Raw genomic sequence first — 20,852 nt, 5'->3', positions numbered from 1 at the left:
AACACTGTGACTAAGCATGATGGTAAGAATTCAATTCACTGGAAATATTGTGGTGAGTACAGTGAAAGTGTATTCTTCTCCCGGGAACCACAGCCGTATCTATTCCAGTTGCTAACCACAGCAGTTTAATTAAGTTGCCTTCATTATTTAAACATCTAATTAAAGCAGTGTTGGGTCATCAGTAAAACTCCCATGTTACTTACAGGTGAACCAGCAGAAGCCCAATAGCAGAAGTATGTTATACACATACAAACATTTTCCTTACAAAATCTGGTTGTGCCTATTAGGAAAGCTATATGCCCTCTATCAAATGTAATACTTAGGGTTAATGTAATGCCATTTAACTTCTTGAAAAGGTGGTACTTCAAGACTATGCCTTGTGAGGTTGTGGGCAGGATGGGCAGGGTTTACGAGAGTACCCTTTAATCCTCTAGTTTAGGGATATTTTTCACTGCCTTCCAATGCTGTGATTGTGCTGTCTTGCAGTTTTTTGATTGCTGATTGATCTGTGGCGTTTTATTGTGATCTATTTTTATGTTTTGTTTTAAAAAGTTGAGTATCGGGGCCTTTGGGCTGAAATGCAATGTATAGCTAAACTGTAGCAGTGGTAATAAAAAATAAATATAGTAACAATAGCATAATTATTAATGGCATTTTAAGCTACCGTGTACTTTGTCAGATACCCGTAGTCTTTGTCCATATAACCCAACATGCTCTGAAGAAACTTTTATTACATTTGAAATGGTGAGGACATTATATTTCATGCTGGGGGGTGGGCACCAGATTCATACCCAAGCACAAGGGAGATTCAGGGTTGCCAGAACTTCATCCTTATTCAACAGCTAGTAAGCAGGTGGCACTGTGGGTTAAACCACACAGCCTAGGACTTGCCGATCAGAAGGTCGGCGGTTCGAATCCTTACGACAGGGTGAACTCCTGTTGCTTGGTCCCTGCTCCTGCCAACCTAGCAGTTCGAAAGCACATCGTGCAAGTGCAAGTAGATAAATAGGTACCGCTCCAGCGGGAAGGTAAATGGCGTTTCCGTGCGCTGCTCTGGTTCACCAGAAGCGGCTTAGTCATGCTGGCCACATGACCCGGAAGCTGTACACCGGCTCCCTTGGCCATTAAAGCGAGATGAGCGCCGCAACCCCAGAGTTGGTCATGACTGGACCTAATGGTCAGGGGTCCCTTTACCTTTACCTTTACCTTTAAGTGCACAGTGGCAGTGCAAAATGAACATTTCATACTAGGGTTCTTCAGAAAGGGACTGACAGTAACATTGGCAGTTATTTTATTTTATTTTTTAAAAAAAACCTCTATAGAAAGCAGTGCTGGATTTATGTATAAGCTAAGCAAGCTATAGCATAGGGCCCCATTCTCTTGGGAGACCCAAAAAAAATTAAAAGAAAAAACCTGGATGTACATTTCCAAAATATAAGATACAAAACAAATAAAATAAAACCTACACACAGCAACAGTGTTTTGTGTTGTGTAGGCTCTATGATATAAGTAATGGGCCCCACCTGCTAGACTGCTCCCTAAAATATCACTGGTTTGCTCATTTCTCTATATAGGGTGCCTACATTCTGCTTGTGCAAATGGCTTTAGATACCTATTAGGTCCATAAATTACCTTATAGCATATATTCAACACAAAAAACAGCAACAATTTGTTGTTGACAAAGGATAGCTGGACACATGAAGGGCCCCATTACCTTCAGTAGCTTAGGGCCTCATCAAACCTAAATCTGGCCCTGATAGAAAGTGATGGTGCAACTGCAGTCAGAATACTGTTGGCAGATAGAATGCCCCATCTCAACAAGGTATCTTGACATAGCTTCCATATACAGGAAGAGGAAAGCAATATGTAGCAACAAATATGGGACAGAGAAAATGAAGTACCGTATCTCTCCGCACATAAATAACTCAGCCTTTGCTCCCCCAAGATGTGATGATAGTCAAATTTACAGATATGCATCTATCAGTGTCTACTTATCAGGCACAATAGCTAAATGGACCTTTCAAGTTCAAGGGTAGGATACCTCTGGATGCTAGTTTGCTGGGAGGCAGACAACATAGAAGGGTTTGGTATTCAGGCTATGGCTCTGAGCTTGCTGGAAGCATCTATCTGGTCTTTATCGGAACAAGATGCTAGACTAGGAAGGCCTTTGAACTGAGTATTGTTGCTGTTTCATGATTGATATATTCCAACAGTGCTAAATATTGGTTAGGATGGAATGTGAATATTTTACAGCAGCAACTTTTCTAAAAGAATCAAGTAGAATTTGACAGTACAGAGGAACTGTGATAGCTAGAATGCATGAGCTAGTAAAACAGCATTTATGAACATGACCCAAAGCTTTCCTGGCTGATGCACACCTTTCTTTCCTTACTAATTCAAGTGGCTTTCCAGCCCTACAGCTTACTTCTTTTCCATACAAAGGCAAGAGCAATATAATTTCAATATATTGCAAGGCAACACAATTTGCACCACAGTTAAATCAATTCAGGGGCAAACAGCAATCTATTAAATAAAAGTTAAGCTTCAATCAGCAATGCAGAAATTCTGGGGCATGAAGAAATTTAAAATAACATGCAGCTAATAATACACTGCCTTGGAAGACATGCTAAATTTGTAGGGAACAACCATTAAGAGTTAATAAGAACCTACACAATGCCTAGATTATGAAGATGGAGGGAAATCCTAGCTGCCTAGGACTATCAATGGGCATGTAGATACAAATTTGGTCAGTCAAAATAAGGCAAAGTTATTTTTTGTTGTGGAAAGAATACCTTCTTAATTAAAGTGATGCCACTGCCCCACATTAGGAAATCAGCTCCAAAATACGTTGAGTATTAAAAGACGCCTGCTTCTTGGGAGAAAAGCAATGACAAACCTAGACAGCATCTTAAAAAGCAGAGACATCACCTTGCCAACAAAGGTCCGTATATTTAAAGCTATGGTTTTCCCCGTAGTGATGTATGGAAGTGAGAGCTGGACCATAAAAAAGGCTGATCGCCGAAGAATGGATGCTTTTGAATTATGGTGCGGCAGCAGCAGGAGGCCCCATTAGCTAAAGTGGTGCTTCAGGTTAAGACCAGTTTCAGGTTAAGAACGGACCTCCAGAACGAATTAAGTACTTAACCTGAGGTACCACTGTATAGGAAATGCGAATGATTCTCTCTGGGAACTTATGCAGGAGATGCATGCCTTCCACTAGCAGGCAATGGCAAGACAACCCTCCATTTTATTTGTCACTGGTCTTCATGTGATTTCTTGTGCCATTTTTTAACTTTCCACCTACTAATATAATGTTAGATTATCACCAAAGTCTCTCCAAGTTGGCTTGGTTGTTTTTGTCTGGCCCTGACGTACAGACCCATTGGGATTCTGCTGTACTTCTTTTTGCTGTTGACTCTTCCAGAGCCTCCAGGAACTTTGACGTATGGGCTTTCATGGTGTCATACATTTTAAAAGACAGATTGACATGAATGTATTTAAATAATACGTTAATAACAACCTCACTTTTCTGACACACAGTCAATCAGAAAAAGAGGCCGGCTATTTTTGAATTAATAGGGCTTCAAAGCTGACAACGTATGCTTCGGGTTTTTTGGGAAACAGTGAACAAATATACTGTTATTTTTTGTTACCCAAGTATTCAGAGCTCCCTGAGACACTCTCTCTCTCTCTCTCTCTCTCTCTATATATATATATATGGGGAAAAAACATTAAGCTTTCAGTCACCTCCTAAAATCATCCATGCACAGGAAGGAAAACTGATTCTTAAGGAAAAGTGACAAAGGAAGGACAATATGTTACCTCATAAATTTCACTAATAGAATTTTCAGCTCTTGCTAGTCATGCAGTGGCTTTTAAGAAAACCATTCCCCTTGCATGTAATAGACCCTGAAAAGTTACAAATGCTTATCTATTATATACTGCATTCTGCCATCCAGAAAGAATGGCTATCTAGGAATGAAGAAAGAGGGAGGGGAGGGGGAACCACACTGCAGTATCTGAATGGTTGTTTTCCTAGAGTTTAATGGCACCAGAGAAATGCCACTTCCATCATTACAATAGTTCATTCAATCATGACTACACTGGGCATCTTCACATCTCTGTGTTGAAGAATGTCTTTGACACTAATAGAAACAAATCAAAATGCACTTCAGCTATCCCACTGCATTCATAATAAATTCCGCAAGCTATTACCTGACAAACGCAGCAATTGGTTTATCTCTTTATCTGTACACTACCCACCCTGCGCGTTGGAAGCAAGGAGCTGTATATTGATTTATAGGAGCCAATCAACACTGGAAATAACATGACAGGGAAACATTAAGCACCATATTTAAACAGGGTTTGCAAACATAATCCACAAACACATCTATTATGCCTGACTGGCAATAGGAAAGTGAAATCATAAGAAGAGAGGAATGTTAGATAATATTTTATTCTATTTTTTGGAATTGGGGCATTGGAATCAGTGTGTGGCTTTCAACAGGTCAGCTTTTCTCAACCTTTGGCTTCCTAGGGATGAGGATAAGGATGGAAAAAAATAATGTTTGTATATGCTTAAAATGTTGAAAGTTATTCTCATGCGTTTTCAGAATATCACACCATATTGCAGATAGGATCAAGAGACTGAAATGGAAGGAATAGTGGGTTGTCTATGTCAGCTGGATGAAGATGTTATCTATTCAGAGTAGAGCCATTGAATCTACATTAGTCACATCCATTGACTTCAGTGGATCTGTTTGGATTTGAGTTTGGATTTGATATCCCTCTTTATCACTACCCTAAGGAGTCTCAAAGCGGCTAACGTTCTCCTTTCCCTTCCTCCCCCACAACAAACACTCTGTGAGGTGAGTGGGGCTGAGAGATTTCAAAGAAGTGTGACTAGCCCAAGGTCACCCAGCAGCTGCATGTGGAGGAGCGGGGAATCTAACCCGGTTCCCCAGATTGTGAGTCCACCGCTCTTAACCACTACACCACACTGGCTCTCTGTTCTGAGTAGTACACTGTTCTGAATAGTAGCACTGAATACTGCCTTTAAAGCAAGAGTGTGGAATCTGTGGTCTTCCAGGTGTTGCAGAATTAAACTTCCCATATTCCTGGCCATTGACCATGGCTTAGAAAAGGGTCCTGCTTGACCACTCATGTGATGTTAGGTATGGAAAGTGCTAATATACTCATTATGAGGAATTGGGGAAAGAGTTGGGGAAAGAGCCAATCAGATGCCTTTGGGAATCAGATCAAATTTTTCAGTGAAACAAACCAAGAATGTCCCATATATGATCTCAGTGCCCGTGGATTTTTGACTCAGAACAAGCCCTTTAAACTTCTTCCACATCAGCCTCTTTCTCAAACCACTCAAGATTCTGCAAAATGTTGTGATTTATTGCTGGAGTTCTTCATAAATAACCATTATAATTCCATTTGTCGTTTTTCAGTGAAACCTAATGCTGGTTATGAAAAAAAACACATTGTAAGTGCTGAATGTGCAGATGATAAATAAAGGGTTGTTCTTCCCCCTTCTGAAGAAGAAGAAAATGCTTTAAATGAAGTGTTCATTGCCATCGATAGCTTGTTTCCTTTCCATTACAGCCGTGGGAAGTGGAATATCAACTTAATGCATTCAGGAACATTTGAGGTTTTGAAGATAATACCAATAAGATCGATAGCTTTTTTCCTGCTTTGCTTACGAAACATCAAACAATATGGAAACTCTGATGTTACTTCCTCTGTCAGGTGAGCAGTAGAATGATAAATATTCATTGCAAGTATCATGAGCCCAAACAACAGTTCCCCCATGCTGTTCTCTGGTTGTGATCTTGAACAGAGGAGCAGAACCACCATAGCACAGTGCCTCCCCAATTTCCAAAAATACTCCAAAAGGGCGTTGTGGTCAATGGTGTCCCTGGGAGATCAATAACAAGTGCTGCTGGATTACTTCTCCCATCATTCTTCACCATTGGTCACACTTGCTGGGGCTGATGGGAGTTGGAGTCTCGCAACATCTAGTGCAGGCGTTGGCAAACTAAGCCCCCCGGGCTGGATCAGGCCCACCTGGGTCCTAAATCCGGCCCACGCCGTGAAGCCGGAACCCGCCGCGAAGCCGAGACTTCTGGTGATGGCGACAGGAGGAAGAGGCCGAGCGGCGGTGGCTCTGCCAATCAAACGCCGCACCTGGTTTACCTCAGCGGCGTTTGATTGGCAGAGATGTCCCTGCACCACGCTGAGGTAAACTAGGCACAGCGCTTGACTGGCAGGGCCGCCACCGCTTGGCCTCTTCCTCCCATCAGCACCACTGCAGCCCTGGTGCTCCTGTGGGCCAGAGAGCAGAGCGGCTGAGATCGCTCTGCCTAGCTGCTTCACAAGAAGCACCAGCAGCAGTGGTGGTGGTGGCGGCAGCAGCCCCTGGGAAGGTAAGCGCAGTGCTTTCTTTCTCTAAGCGGGGAAGACCTACATTGGCTCCCGGTATGTTTCCGAGCACAATTCAAAGTGTTGGTACTGACCTTTAAAGCCCTAAATGGCCTCGGTCCAGTATACCAGTATACCACCTCCATCGTTCAGCCCAGAGACTGAGGTCCAGTGCCGAGGGCCTTCTGGCGGTTCCCTCACTGTGAGAAGCCAAGTTACAGGGAACCAGGGAGAGGGCCTTCTTGGTAGTGGCACCCGCCCTGTGGAATGCCCTCCCATCAGATGTCAAAGAGAACAACAACTACCAGACTTTTAGACGACATCTGAATGTTTGATGCATTATTGTGTTTTAATATTGTGTTGGAAGCCGCCCAGAGTGGCTGGGGAAGCCCAGCCAGATGGGAAGGGTATAAATAATTATTATTATATTATTATTATAAGCCCGTTTCACACCACCGCCACCAGCCCTTCGGCAAATGAGGCAGGCGGCAAACAGAGAAGGCAGCTGGGGCTGAGGAGGGGAGGGGTGGGGAGGAGGACTACTTGCCCCCTCGCAGTGTGCATAGAAATTATATATATATATATATCTAGTGAGTCATGGGTTCCCTTCCTCTGGAGTATAAGACTGTAAGGCAGGTTGTGCCTCTGTAGTGGTTGCTGTTACTGTCTGTTCACATACCTATATTTCCTCAGTGTTGTGTTTCTGCTGAAATGGGGTGGGGGGTGGGGTTCCCCTAGAAAAGTAAAGGGGCCAAGCAACAAGAAGACTTTCAAGGACAAATGGAGAAATTGCTACACTGACAATAATCGTTCCAAGATTAATTGAATTTATTCCCCAACGGCTTTTTTAAAAAGGCCATCTTATTCACCTGAGGGATAGAAAATATTCTTTCATCATCCCTTAAATGTGAGGAAATTTTTAGTAACTTTACATAGCTTATAGAAACTTATTGGTGAGGCATTGAACATTAAAAAAGAAAGAAAGAAAGAGTAGCACCAAGTAGATATTTATTTTAAGATAATTTCACACCTCTTGAAATCTGCCATACAGAGTTGTTTCATATTTTCTTCACAAATATACAAAGAAAGAAAAATAAAGGATCATAAGTATTTGCTCATTCTCAATTTTAACCGCCAGCACAACTTTACTGCAAATATTGCCCTAAAAATAACTATAAGCCTACTTTTTCTATATACTTTCTACACTACAAATGTGTGTAGGGGAAAAATATTGATTTTATTACTTCCTGGACCATCTTCTCCCCTGGCGACGCTGGAAGTAGCTGCACTATGTGGCAAACGTCACCCTCCCAGAGCCCCAGGTGAACCATTATTCCAGGAGTGGCGTTCTCATCATGTGAAACTTTAAATATAATGATGAACTAACAGTTATGAAAACTTTGAGAAATCAGAACTAACTTCCATGCAGGGTGCTCGCTTTTCCTTTTCCTTTTCATCCCATCATTCATTCAAATGCTTGCAATATCCTGACTTTGAAATCTTATTGACTTCAAAGTTAAGCACAAGAGCTCCACTACAAGAAAATGACTATGGCAATGTAGCCATAGTCTAAGGTGAGCTGAGTCCATCTGCTGCATCTGCTTGAGAAATTAGCCTCCAGCTGCCTCCTGTTGCCAGATGTAGAAATACCAATTTAAAAGGCTTTTGTTCCAATTATAAAAGCAATGTAAAGAGTTGCTGATGCTATTTGTCTCACCGTTAAAAAACAAATCCTCAGAATACGACTTAACCATGCGTGGCTCAAGTTGCAGAATGCCGCTAATGGGGCTAAGTATATCTCTTATCATAGTATTGACTAATGTAAACTGCCCTTAATTTTCTCATATATGAACTTTTGAGTGTCTAGGTGTAGCCCATTACAACTGCAAACCAGTCTTACACCTACTAAATGCAGGCAAAAGGCTCTCATGCTGTGGTTCTTTAAAACATTCACTTCTATTTAAAAGCAAGCAAACAATATTTTGGCACAGTTCTCAAGCACTGTATATAACTCTGTGTTTCCTCCCCCTACTGTGTCCATGAATAATATCTCTAAGATTATTACACCATGTTTGCAATGCAAAGTTCATGTGTTCGTGGCATGGACAATGGGCTGTGCAAGCCAAGCACACAATAGAAGACCTACAGAGACCCCTTTGTATTTAAAAGCACACATTTCTATGGAAAAGACTGCAGTGGTTGAGCTCTCCGCCTACATTTCCTGGGAAACACAATACTGGCATATATTAGTTCCCTCAGTATGCAACTCCAGTATTACAGAAAATAACTCCTAAAACAAATATTTCCCATTTGAATCTCAGCAGGACGGAACAAAGCAAAGCCATCATGGTCTGGGATCTCCCATTCCCCCTTCAAAACTGAGAAGCATGAGGATGATGGAACTATATGATGGAACATGGTGGCACTGGCATGATAGATAGGCAAGGTATGGGCCTATTCAACTTCATAGGTGTCAGGGAACTGACATCAGAGCGAGAGGCGAAGGGGAGGCTCCCAGATTCTGCCGGCAAAGGACCCAGCACCAAGGGGAGAAGCAGCTCGGTAGAGGAGGAAGGAAATCAGCGCAACACCAGGGATAAAGGGGGGCAAATGGGGAAAGCGAAGGAAGAGCTCCAGGATTCTTCTCTGGAGATTAGTGAGGAGAGCACAGGCCCTCCACTACCCACGCCCTCCCTGCGCAGAAGACTCCCGCGCAGTGAGAGAAGGAGGAGACTGGGAGTCAGAAAACTTTTATGCTGGGAAAGGTTTAAGAAACGCCGACAGACAGATTCTGCCAGCGACTGAGACAGCCACACGGAGATGGGCTGTGCAGTCAGAACGGTTTAACCAAGGCAATTAAGCCTAGAGAGGCAGCAGTTTATGCACGAGTAACTCATACCTCATTACAATAGGGAACTACTAGCAGGGAATGCTAGAGAAATTTGATTCAGTTTGCATTTAGAAGTGGTGACCCTTCCTAATTATTATTATTAATAATAATAATTTATTTGTATCCCGCCCTCCCCGGCCAAAGCTGGGCTCAGAGCGGCTAACAACAAGTAAAACTAGCACAGTGTACATAAAATCACACAGTCAATTAATTAAAATACATTCTAAAATCAATTCAGAATCAAATTAATGGCAACCATTGGACTAGAGTTCTATGAGGATTACAGAAGGAGAGAGGGGGTCAGACCGTGCCTTGGCCAAAGGCCTGGTGGAACAGCTCCGTCTTGCAGGCCCTGCGGAAAGATGTCAAGTCCCGCAGGGCCCTAGTCTCTTGTGACACAGCGTTCCACCAGATAGGGCCATGGCCAAAAAAGCCCTGGCTCTGGTTGAGGCCAGCCTAACCTCTCTGTGGCCCGGGATCTCCAATATGTTTTTATTTGAAGACCGTAAGGTCCTCTGTGGGACATACCAGGAGAGGTGGTCCCGTAGGTATGAAGGTCTTAGTCCATGTAGGGCTTAATTCAGCTTCCAAAGCAATACACAAACCGAAACACAGTGATCCTCTGAAATTAACACATCACTGCCTTTTCCCAATGCAGTTCTCTAGCAAGTGATGTGTACAAAATGTGTATATTAGGGTAAAGTAAACAGCTGGAACTTCAAAGCATAGCATTACCTGATGTCAAATTTGGCCCTCCAGGGGTGGGAGTGATATGAACCTGGCCTGCCGACCAGAAAAGATTCCCCACCTGTGCTTTATACTGTAGCTGTTACTGCAATCTGCTTCTCCTGGGCTAGACATAGATTTGGCCTACCTTTGCAATGAAAGTTTTGGTTATATAGGTAACCTGATCCAATGGGTACTCTCTGAGTCATCGTCTCCTCTTCATCTGGGGTCTTTTTATGAGAGTCACTGAATTTGTTCTTGAAATCCCTTTGGCAATCTGGGCTACCATACATGATACACTTTACCCACTGAATAGAGACATCTTTATGATAGTGATATGAATGCATGTATTCACTGGACCCAGAAACAGGGAATCAGCTTTCTAGCACCAACCACACTAAAAAGGTAAAGTATGAATCAAGCTGAAAACATCATATGCACAGCCATGTTTGGCAACAGTTAATAACACCACTGGCATATATAGCTCTCAAGGCAAATCTTAAAAAATGTAGTATAACTGGGAAACACTGGCCTGCAAACACTCCAGTTGAAGAACAGCCTTTACCAAAGGTGTTGTGGACTTTGAAGAAGCACAAACTCAGGGCGAAAAGGAGAAATGAGCTAAGAGGAAGGCACGCTTGGCAAACCCTCACCATGATCAACTCCTGCCTGGAAACATATGTCCCCACTGTGGAAGGACTTGTGGATTTAGAATTGGCCTCCACAGTCACTTACGGACTCACTGTTAAGACTGTTTTCATGGAAGACCACCTTACTCGGCTACGAGTGATCGCCAAAGAGCATTGTTAACTCCTTAACATGGACATTTTTATCAAGTATTTTGGAATGTAGATATGACTTTTGGAAATCAAGGGGCACATTCAATCAGGGAGAAATTGTTTATGCCAAATGGAAAGGGAGTTAAGCCAAAGATGGGTGTGTCCAAAGTCAAACACCTCTTTCTCATTATCCCTTTCTGCAACCCTTTCTCTCTCCCTCCTTTCTTTTCCCTTTCATAATCTATTCATTCTCTCATCCACACACAAACACACACACCATTTATCTACCTGTCCATTCATATTCTCTCTTTCTCTAACACCTTCACAAAAACACATACACATGAAGGTGCACTCCAATCCTCCACCATCTCTCTATCTGTTCATATATGCAGTGGTACCACACGTTACATACACTTCAGGTTACAGACTCTGCTAACCCAGAAATAGTACCTTGGGTTAAGAACTTTGCTTCAGGATGAGAACAGAAATTTTGCGGCGGCAGCGGGAGGCCGCATTAGCTAAGGTGGTACCTCAGGTTAAGAACAGTTTCAGGTTAAGAACGGACCTCCAGAACGAATTAAGTTCTTAACCTGAGGTACCACTGCATCTATCTATCTATCATCTATCTATCTATCTATCATCTATCTATCTATCTATCTATCTATCTATCTATCTATCTATCTGAAAATTCAGGAGCTAGGACAGAGTGGCAAAACAACAGCTGCCTTGCAATTTTAGAAAGCAGACCTAACAAGTTTGTCTTTATGAATTTTGCACTCCAATCATCCACCATCTCTCTATCTGTTCATATATATTATCTCTCTCTTTAACAGACATACACAAACACGCAGACACAGAGAGACAAGGGCACACTCGATTCATCGATCATCAGCCCATTCACTCTTTTCTGCTTGATCTTTCTTTCCCTCACACACATGCACACTACAATAACTGTCAGCACTTCTAGCGTAGCATTAATGCTCTACTCGTAAAGGAATAAAAAATAGCTCTTGGGGAGTGGATAGGGAAGGTTCTGAATCAGTCCCTCCCTGCCGCTGTTCTTTATCTTCCTTTTTTTAAAAAAAAGTTTCTGCAAGATTTATTTTTCACTACAAAAACTCAAAGGCTTTCATACATCCAAATTATACCGCAAAATCCAATAAAAGAGCATTAAAATACATTACCAGCCAGAAATACAAGCTAACCAACCAGAAAGAAATCAAACACAGGCCGGGTAGCAGGATTCATGAATAAATACTTCATAGGAGGTGTTAAGTGTTGAGAGTTGCCTGACTATTTATCTAGAAAGGTTACAGGCATTAGCTGCTATTCAGCCCATGGGGTGGGGGCACGGGATAAGAGGTATATATACTCTGTGATTTCTTCTGTTATAGCTTTTGTAAATACAGTACATTTATGTTTTCTAAATATGAGCCCAAATCATAGAAACATAGAGTTGGAAGGTCATATAGTCCAACCCCCAGCACTGCAGGAATCTCACCTAAAGCATCCATGACAGATGGCCATCCGACCTCTGCTTAGAAACCTCCAAGGAAAGAAGTTCATAGCTGATTTATTCCCAAACATCCTTGAGAGTATTCTTCCCTGCACTTCAGCCTGCTTATTTGTGACTGTTGGGGGTCTTCCGGTTTTAGCTATGTTCTGAGCAGGTTGTGTCAGTGGGATAATATCCAATATTCACCCCTTTTGCACTGAATCCATCCGGCTGCTGCTGGATCTAACCCTTTGAAGGAAAAAGTAGTGGCCACATAAGGATGGCTTGGATGTAACCATCTTGACTTACGGTGAGGCAGGATCTGGGGGAGGGTGAAGAGCCAAAAGTGCCACTTCTTTCTCTGTCCTTCCACCTCCCCCTTTCTCTGTGCTTGCTATCTGCACGAAACTAAGCTCTAGTTGACCACTCCTACTTAAACTCACAATTTTCTGTTCCTGGGTATTGGTTTAATCTGGTTCTCCAAATCACAATACGAACCAAGGATCACAGCATAGCTTAGAGTTCAAGCATTACACTGGTTTCCTCATGCAGATATAACAGGAAACTATGGTATATAGACCCTCCAAGTGTCCCTGTTTTCTAAGGACAGTCCCGGATTTACAGAAGCTGCTCCAGTTTCTGATTTGATCCCAGAATGTCCCACTTTTCCTTAGGACATTGTTATTTCAATCTGAGAAATGTTGGACGGTATGGTATGGTAAAGGTAAACGGACCCCTGAACATTAGGTCCAGTTGTGGCCGACTCTGGGGTTGCAGTGCTCAGCTTGCCTTATTGGCTGAGGGAGCCGGCGTACAACTTCCAGGTCATGTGGCCAGCATGACTAAGCCGCTTCTGGCGAACCAGAGCAGCACACAGAAATCTCATTTACCTTCCCACTGGAACGGTTCCTATTTATCTACTTGCACTTTGATGTGCTTTCGAACTGCTAGGTTGGCAGGAGCAGGGACTAAGCAACGGGAGCTCACCCCGTCGCGGGGATTTGAAATGCTGACCTTCTGATCGGTAAGTCCTAGGCTCTGAGGTTCAACCCACAGTGCCACCCGCGTCCCGGGCGGTATGGTAGGACATCCCTATTTACATCGGAGGAATGTTGGAGGGTATGGAGTTATGCAACCACCAAGCCAAGGAGAAAAGTAACTATACCACCTTTAGAAGACATCTGCTGGCAGCCCTGTATAGGAAAGGGTTTTTTTTATTAAATCTTTAATTAAGTTTTTATATATGTTGGAAGCTGCCCAGAGTGGCTGGGGCAACCCAGTCAGATGGGTGGGGTATAAATAATAAAAATTATTATTAATTTGAGGAATAAACATTATATAGAATGCAAACAAGCCTCAGGAGTGCTCTATTTGCCTATTGGGAAGGAATAGAACACTGTAAAGGGTTAGAGCAGTGTAATTCACACTTTAGAAAACTGTATTTATGATGTTTGGAATGTTGCTCAAATTTCTAGAGAGGAATATTCTTCCTCTGGCAGACAACCATTCATTAATTCTTTCTCTAACCTGCCCAACCTAGGGTCCCCAAATGTTGTTGGACTACAACCCCCATCAACCTCAGATAGCATGGTCAATGTTCAATGATGGTGAGTTATATGGAAATCCAAAATCTGAGGACACAAGGTCAGGAAAGGTTGTTCTGGGTCGCACTTCTCAGACTTTTTCCTCCCCCAAAGGCTTCCATTTGGTACAGAATACACTGAATAATTCAACGTGAAAGGGTTAACATTGGATTTAGCTCAAGGCTGACCAAAACTGCCTCCTCATCACTAAACCAAGCCTGGGAAGCAAAACAGTAAAAGCGCCAAAGGCTTCCCTTCCTGGTTGCTGGTTGCTGGCTGAAATTACAGTAACTGATCAAAGACAGCGAAGAAAAATAACTAGGCCAAGAAGGGGAACACTCTTAAGGGAGGAGTTAGCAAGCAAGCAGGCTGTTTCTCAAGAACCAGAAGCAGAAATTTAACGGAGAGAAGGCAACGGGACAGGATAACTCAAGAGGAACTATTTCCTTGCTGCAGAAGAGCTAGCTCACAGCCAGATGCTAGTGCAGTTATAAAGCTTCAAAATTATTTATTTTTGTGGCAGGGAGGGAAGAGATTATGTCCTGCCACTCTACAGGAAATATCTTAAGATGTTTAACAGCCCTGACCCCAGAAATCTACACCCACGCTAAGGGGGAATATGCACCCTGGGCAGAAGGGGACACTGTGAGTGCAGAGCATCCATTTCTATCAGAAACTAGGAAATGATACTGAAAACATCTCCTTGGTACGAAGAGAATACACAGCATCATTTCCCCACTGGGGATTTAGGCAATGGGCAAAGGTTTAATTTAAGCTGCATCACTACAACATAAGTGATTCTCTCATGATCTCTCATAATGCAAGTGCAATTACTCAGTAGCCCACAACTTCCAGTAGCCACCCGCAAAGGGCGCTTCTCACATTGCTCTATCCACGACAATCTGTAATTGCACCTTTATCTAATTCCCTAACAAAGGGACTGGCTAACATCATGGTATCTGTTGACCGTGCAGTTCATCAAGGCAGTGCTCTGGTGGAGTTAAATGGGAGGGAAAAGAATTAATAATTCAGCATACTTTACTTTGAAAGCATCAAGAAGCACTCAGGATCCAGGATACTGAAATATATTGGGTTCTGAGGGATGATAGACAGTGCTGGTATCATCTTAAGATTCCAAGATAGCGCAGGACCTTGTTGAGTGAAAAAATCTCGCTTTCAAAAAGGTGTGTGTGCGTGTTTTCCAAGTATATAGCACGTATAGTAATTCTACACACACACACACAAATCAAGTTTCCGAAAAAGATTTCTTCTTCCTCTGAAGCAGCAGCAGCAGCAGCAGCATAGGATGTGTCGCCACAAAGAACAGCATATGCTGAGACATAACCGCAAGGGCCCTTCTTTCACCACCAGCAAAGCTAATGACAAATATCATTTTTGCAAGTTTGCAGAAAAGCAAACACCCTTTTCATTCCTGTTTTGACTCCTCGCTGTTTGTGAAAATGAGAGCCGGTTTTCACAGCTTCGGAAGTGAGAGGCTGTAGAAAGACCTGATCGGCACAGAGAACCGATGTGTATGGCAAAGTGTAACACAAACCTGCAAACAGCTTTCATATGCTGCTTTTGCAAAACAATGGCCCCGTCTGAGTTATGGCATGACAGGCTCCTATGGAAGTCCTATAGCCTTCGTCTATAGAAGTATTTCCAGGATGTTTGGGATTTTCATTTTATCATACCGGAATGGAGTTTCCAATGGCTATTTCCTAGCCATCATGTCCAGTGATGATGCCTGACCCCTATGCCAACTTCTGTCTGAAGACTGGCCTTTGAAGATTATGTTGCCCTTAGTGGTGTTCAGAAAAGCTGAGAGGTGAACCAAGGCATTCATGAATGCAATAGTGCAGGGGTTCGTGAACTGTGGTCCACGGACCACCAGTGGTTCACAAGCATCCCTCAGCTAGTTTGCGGCATGCCCATGTTAAATATCCACATTGATTTTTAATTATATTTCTGTTGCTTCTTTTATTTCTTATATTGTGGTTAATTGCATTGCCATTTGAATTCCATGCAGTGCAAGTTGCAAAAGGAAAAAAAAATATAAGATAAGAAATAAAAGGAACAATAGAAACACAATAAAATAATGTGCAACCTTGTGTAGTTTGGGAACATAATAATAAATTTTTATTAATCTCCCTCCCTTCCCGGTTTAAAAAACGGGCTCAGGGCAGCTAACAGCAAATATAAAACATTGATTAAAATGCGACGTAAAAACAGCATAAAATACAACATAAAATGCAGCATCAGTATCAATAAAATTCAAAAATCCAGGGATCGTTGGGGGGAAAGAAAAAGAAACCAGTCAGTAGACATCAAATGATCACCAGGGCTAACTGGCCAAGTTGGTCCTACTAGGGCCAGCAAGGAGACCAGGGAAGAATTTAAATGTGGGGTCCCAGAAAGGGTTTCTTCATAGAAGAGGAAAGGGAAAAGGGAATAGCGTATCAGGCTAATTCAAATTGAAGGCCAGGCGGAATAGCACTGTCTTACAGGCCCTGCAGAAGGAGCTCAAGTCCTGCAGGTCCCTAGTCTTGTGGGACAGAGCATTCCACCAGGTTGGAGCTGTCACTGAAAAAGCCCTGGCCCTGGTGGAGGATAGTCTGGCTTCCTTAGGGCCCGGGACCTTTAAGCTATTATTATTCATGGACCTTAGGGTCCTCTGTGGGACATACCAGGAGAGGCGGTCCCGTAAGTACGAGGGTCCTAGGCCGCATAGGGCTTTAAAGGTCAAAACCAGCACCTTAAACCTGACCTGATACTCTACCAGGAGCCAGTGCAGCTGGTAGAGCACTGGGTGAATATGCTCCCATGGCAAGGACCCTGTGAGGAGCCTCACCGCGGCATTCTGCACCCGCTGGAGTTTCTGGGACAGTTTCAAGGGCAGCCCCGTGTAGAGCGAGTTACAGTAGTCAAGTCTGGAGGTGACCGTCACATGGATCACTGTGGCCAGGTTGGGGCAGGAATTCCTGGCAAATAACAGTGGCTATGAAAATGCAATATTACCCAGATGCATGATGGATGGTATGGGAACTAGCTTTCGTTACCTTAATCCTACACTTTGCTGACCTAGACAGAATCCAGCCTCAACATATCCATGGACCACATCCTAGCAAGACCTTGTTTTTCACAACCTTGCTAACTGCCTTGCCTTTTCATTTTCTTAATGACATATGAATAGCCTTTCTGATGCAGACCAAAGTTCACGCGATCCAACCAGCATCCCATTTCCAGCAGGGGCCATCCAGATGCTTCTCTAAAACCCATAAACAGGGCCTGGAAGCAACACCTCTGTCTTCTGTTTTCCCACAGCAACTGGAAACCAGAGGCATCTTGTCCCTGAATCTCAAGGTTACGTTCAGCTAGAAACCTTAACAGTGTTAAGAACATAGGAAGTTGCCTTACACCAAGTCAGATCTTTGGTCCATCTTATCACTGTATTGTCTTTGTCCATGGAGTTTTCTTGGCAGAGTTACTGGAGTGGCTTGCCGGTTCCTGCTCCAGTTGGATCACGTTTGGTTAAAACTCTCCACTATGACCTGTCCATCTTGGGTGGCCCTGCACAGCATAGCTCATAGCTTCTCTGAGTTATTCAAGCCCCTTCACCATGGCAAGGCAGTGATCCATGAAGGGGACAGCAGTCACAAAATTAAAAGACACCTGCTTCTTGGGAGGAAAGCAATGACAAACCTAGACAGCATCTTAAAAAGCAGAGACATCACCTTGCCAACAGATGTCCGTATAGTTAAAGCTATGGTTTTCCCAATAGTGATGTATGGAAGTGAGAGCTGGACCATAAAGGAGGCTGATAACCAAAGAATTGATGCTTTTGAATTATGGTGTTGGAGGAGACTCTTGAGAGTCCCATGGACTGCAAGAAGATCAAACCTATCCATTCTTAAGGAAATCAGCCCTGAGTGCTCACTGGAAGGACTGATCTGAAGCTGAGGCTCCAATACTTTGGCCACCTCATGAGAAGAGAAGACTCCCTGGAAAAGACCCTGATGCTGGGAAAGATGGAGGGCACAAGGAGAAGGGGACAACAGAGGACGAGATGGTTGGACAGTGTTCTCGAAGATACCAGCATGAGTTTGACCAAACTGCGGGAGACAGTGGAATACAGAAGTGCCTGGTGTGCTCTGGTCCATGGGGTCACGAAGAGTCGGACACGACTAAACGACTAAACAACAACATCACTGTATTCTCAATGCTGACTGGCAAAAGCTTTCCAAGCTTTCAGAGTGTTACCCGGCCGTAGCAGGAGATGTTTGATAGTGTTTTTTATATTCTGTTGGGAGCTACCCAGAGTGGCTGGGGAAACCCAGCCAGATGGGCGGGGTATAAATAATATACAATGATGATTCAATCTAGGACCTGCTATATGTCCCATCCACTAGAATTAGTCAAACTTTCCTCTGTGAATCTGCCTAATCTCCTTTTAAAGACATCTAAGGACATCGGCAGCAGATCCTGTAGCAGCAAATGCCTTAAATTACTTAGGTAACAAATGAAGAAGTGCTTTCTTTTGTCTGTCTTGCTTCTGCTGCTCCTTAATTTCATTGGTTGAGCCCAATGTTAGTGTTACAAGGCATGAAGAAAGATAGATTTCACATGCATAACTCTCGTAATCTCCAGCACAGTTTTATTTGCACTCATATAAAACACTACAGTTTCTATCACACACAAAGTTGTACTTTCTCTCTTCCACATTCTCAAAACTGGAACTATTCACAAGAAAGCCACTGAGCCTGCTCTGTGGATTACTAGATTGTACTCCTTTGTTGTCGCTATCCCAGTGTTTTTCTTCATGTCTACAGATTCCAGAATTTCCCTCTGAGTGATTCATCGTTGTATAAGTCTTACTAGAAGCCATTGATTTGTGGTAACTGACACTCTTAGTGGACTTTCAGATTGTGATTGTGGCATGTCAAAGTTTGAAGATGAACTGGATTGCACTGGGATGCACTCCTACCCACAATAAGTCTTGCTGAAATGAATGGGACTTACTTCTGAGTAGAAAATCCATAGGATTGTGCCATGAATTTTATTTAAGTCAATGAAACATTAGCACAAGTGTCTTTTGATGTGAGAATTATAAAGAAAATTAGGCAACAGGAGAGGGTCCTCTGTTATTTAAGAACTATTTCCTTATGGCATCATTTTTTATATATAATTTTAGGTGAAAAACTTCAAATGAAGGACTATTCTTTCTTTCATGTTTCCATCCAATTCACTCCAGTTCTATTTATACCATTGTCCCTCCCTGGGATGGTACAGATCCTAGTGTACCATTATAAAATAAAAATCACCACTACAATCGTACCTCAGAAGTTGAACAGAACCCGTTCCAGAAGTCCGTTCGACTTCCGAAAAGTTCGGAAACCAAAGTGTGGCTTCTGATTGGCTGCAGGAAGCTCCCACAGCCAATCTGAATCCATGGAAGCCCCGTCGGATGTTCAGCTTCCAAAAGAACATTCGAAAACCGGAACACTCACTTCCAGTTTTCAATCGTTCGGGAGCCAGAATGTTCGACTCCCAAGGCATTCGGGAGCCGAGGTACAACTGTAGTAGTTATATAGTTGTCATCCAAACTACCACAGTAGCATACAGTAGACTGTGGTCATTGCAGAAACAGCTGCAGTAAGTGTCAGCAAACAGAATCTTGGGGCAACTGCTTGGCTCCATGTACTCTGGCAGGACCATCATGGCTAATGGCACCCATCCCACTACCCCAGGCATAGGCAAACTCGGCCCTCCAAATGTTTTGGGACTACAACTCCCACCATCCCTAGCTAACAGGACCAGTGGTCAGGGGTGATGGGAATTGTTGTCTCAAAACATCTGGCGGGTTGAGTCTGCCTATGCCTGCACTACCTTAAACAACAAGGGGCTCCCACTCAGCATTGTTGCTGTCGATATTCGCTCTAGGCACCATGCTCTGAATTTTGAGGAGTCTAAGAGAAGAAGAGTTTGGATTTGATATCCCACTTTATCACTACCTGAAGGAGTCTCAAAGCGGCTAACATTCTCCTTTCCCTTCCTCCCCCACAACAAACACTCTGTGAGGTGAGTGGGGCTGAGAGACTTCAAAGAGGTGTGACTGGCCCAAGGTCACACAGCAGCTGCATGTGGAGGAGTGGGGAAGCGAACCCGGTTCACCAGATTACGAGTCTACCGCTCTTAACCACTACACCACATTGGCTCTCCACCACAGATTGCACCTATCCACCACAGATTCGAGCTGAGCAGCCATTTCCCCACAATCTGAATGTATTTTTGTCACCCACCAGTTGATGTTATCAGAAGGAAGGAAGCGATGGGTGGGTGGTAGCCATGCCAGGCAGGGTCCAAGTCAGCACCAGAGGTGCATTGACAGCATCATACTGAGGGCCTTGAATATATTTGTTCCCACTATTTCCATCAACCAATCAAAAAGATTTCATTGGCACACCATTAGGGAATATTTTTAGTATACCAGCTCTGGAACATCTGAGATTAGGATTGATTGCAAGGTACCCTGATGCCATGGCAGATCCCAGCATAGGCTCTCGAGACAACTGACTGGAGTTAATGCACTTCTAAATTGCAAATACCCACAATCTGTATCCTAATTGGCAAGTTCACACTCTATTATTTCATTCACTGCTTAAGCCGCTTACATAAAAAGAGCTGGAAGGAGAGCTCTCTTTGCTTCATGTGGGTCAGGTCATATTTATGCCCAAAGTCTTTTCACTGTAAATATACATTTTCTCCCTCCCTTGAACCACCCCACAAGCTAATCTATCCCCGGATGATTTCCTTTGCACAGCAGTTTCTTTTTTTAACTCCCCTTCTTGTTTTAGTTTTAATATTTAATTGGTTATATAACACACCTTTGTTGTTTTATTTTACAACTGCTTGTTAGTAATTGTCGTCTGGGTGACCCGTTTTTCTACTGCAAC

At 43.2% G+C, this 20,852-nt stretch overlaps 1 protein-coding gene across 3 annotated transcripts in view; it reads right to left on the bottom strand.

The window, feature by feature from the left end:
• The window catches only part of GRM8 (glutamate metabotropic receptor 8), a 585,307-nt gene that overhangs the window by 288,176 nt on the left and 276,279 nt on the right, over window positions 1-20,852 (bottom strand). The gene's annotated exons all lie outside the window — the stretch shown is intronic.

The sequence above is a fragment of the Podarcis vaucheri genome, assembly GCF_965113315.1.
Source record: "Podarcis vaucheri genome assembly, chromosome: 10".
In the NCBI taxonomy this organism is placed as follows: Eukaryota; Metazoa; Chordata; class Lepidosauria; order Squamata; family Lacertidae; genus Podarcis; species Podarcis vaucheri.
This window is presented reverse-complemented; position numbering and strand designations above follow the sequence as displayed.